At 39.6% G+C, this 1,929-nt stretch overlaps 1 protein-coding gene across 1 annotated transcript in view; it reads left to right on the plus strand.

Moving 5' to 3' along the window:
- LOC106879579 (uncharacterized) overlaps positions 1 to 1,929 on the plus strand; it is a 15,141-nt gene that overhangs the window by 9,936 nt on the left and 3,276 nt on the right. The gene's annotated exons all lie outside the window — the stretch shown is intronic.

Raw genomic sequence — 1,929 nt, forward strand, 5'->3', positions numbered from 1 at the left:
TCTGCCAAAACTTTCTCACAAGGCATCGGTCAATCAAGTGCTATGGAGGGACCGAATTCAGAAGCATGCAATTTCGTAGTGAATCTTAATTGATTCTCTATAAACCAAAGCAAAAATAGAGGTTTTTGTTAGATATTTTACATTCTGATTTCAAATCCAGTTCCATAATTGTTTTATAATTTGATTCTGATTTAAATTCAGAACTTAAAAGGCCGTATACTGTTACATTCCTCCTTATATTCATTTCAAACTAAGCAATATCGAAGCTCCCTGTCTTCATCCTACCAAAACACGCACGATCGATAAAACAAGTATCTTTCAAGTGCTGAAGCCAGTTTTATTGTCTCTGCCATCCTCCAAAATATGTCTATTTAGTTATAGCACTTTTTGCATCTCTGAGTTCAAGTCTTGCTGAAGTCATCTTAACTATTAATCCTTCCTTCCTTCCTTGTTAAAATAAAATGCCAATCAAATGCTAGAGCCCATTGAATCAACAAGTCCCTTTCCTCAATTTTCTTGTTGTTAAGTTGGAATTATTATTTGAGCTCAAGGCGGCGAGCTGGCAGAAACGTTAGCACGTCGTGCGAAATGCTTAGCGGTATTTCGTCTGCCGTTCCACCGAGGTCGACTTTGCCTTTCATCCATTCGGAGTCGATAAATTAAATACCAGTTGTGTACTGGTGTCGGTCTAATCGACTAGCCCCCTCCCCAAAACTTTCGAGCCTTGTGCCTAAAGTAGAAAACTTTATTATTCGAGCGCAAGGAGTTGAGTTGGCAGAATCGTTAGCCCGTCAGACAGAATGCTTAGCTACATTTCTTCTGGTTCTTTATGTTGTGAGTTCAAATTCTGCCGAGGTCGATTTTACCTTTAATCCTTTCAGGATCGATACCTTTACCTTTAATATTTTCGGGATCGATAAAATAAAGTACCAGTAAAGTACTTGCTTTACCCTCACAAAATTCTTGACCTTGTGCCAAAAATTAGAAAGTGCAAATCACGCCGAGGTCAACCTAAACTTTTCGACGTCGATAAAATGAAGTAACAATCAAACAGTGGAGTCGATGTAGTCGGTTAGTTGAGCACTGAAGTCGATGTAATCGGCTATCCTGCTTCCTTACAATTATTGGCCTTGTGCCAAAATTAGAAAGAATTATATTTACAGTAATCCCTCGACGATCGCGGATGTTACGTTCTAAAACCCCGCGCGATAGGTGAAAATCCGCGAAGTATATTATTTAAAAAATTTTTTATCATTTTTATAATTTGTATATATTTATTTTATAAATGCAAAACAACACCACGGAGGAATCGACGTAAACTTAAACAATAAGCCGCGATAGGTGAACTGCGATATGTCAAGAGATTACTGTATTACTTTGTTAAACTCTTCCACCTATTTACTCAGTATCCCTCTTTCTTTCCCCCATCTCTCTCTTAGTGAAGATACGTGAACGGATGGATGGGGTACGAGGCTAACGATCATGAAGTCGTGGGTTCTATCCCTGGACAGTGACTGTGCGTTGTGTCCTTCTGAAAGGCACTTCATTTTAAGTTGCTCTCCTTATTCCACTCTGCTGAGACGGATACCAACTGAGTTTTGGTGCGGACCTTTCTTCTCCCAGCTGTCACAACCTGGCTGTTCTACAAGCTCAAGGATGTGAAAGGTGAGATGTCAACGTCTACCCGTGACTACATCAGCACCTAAGCAATTAGTGATAGCATCGCTTGCGATTGCGGGTAGTAATATCTTTCTCTCCCTCTCTCGTTATCTATCTATCTATCTATCTATCTATCTATCTATCTATCTATCTGTCTGTCTGTCTGTCTGTCTGTCTATCTATCTATCTATCTATCTATCTGTCTGTCTGTCTGTCTGTCTGTCTGTCTGTCTGTCTGTCTGTCTGTCTGTCTGTCTATCTATCTATCTA

Source organism: Octopus bimaculoides, chromosome 5 (genome assembly GCF_001194135.2).
Source record: "Octopus bimaculoides isolate UCB-OBI-ISO-001 chromosome 5, ASM119413v2, whole genome shotgun sequence".
Lineage (NCBI taxonomy): Eukaryota > Metazoa > Mollusca > Cephalopoda > Octopoda > Octopodidae > Octopus > Octopus bimaculoides.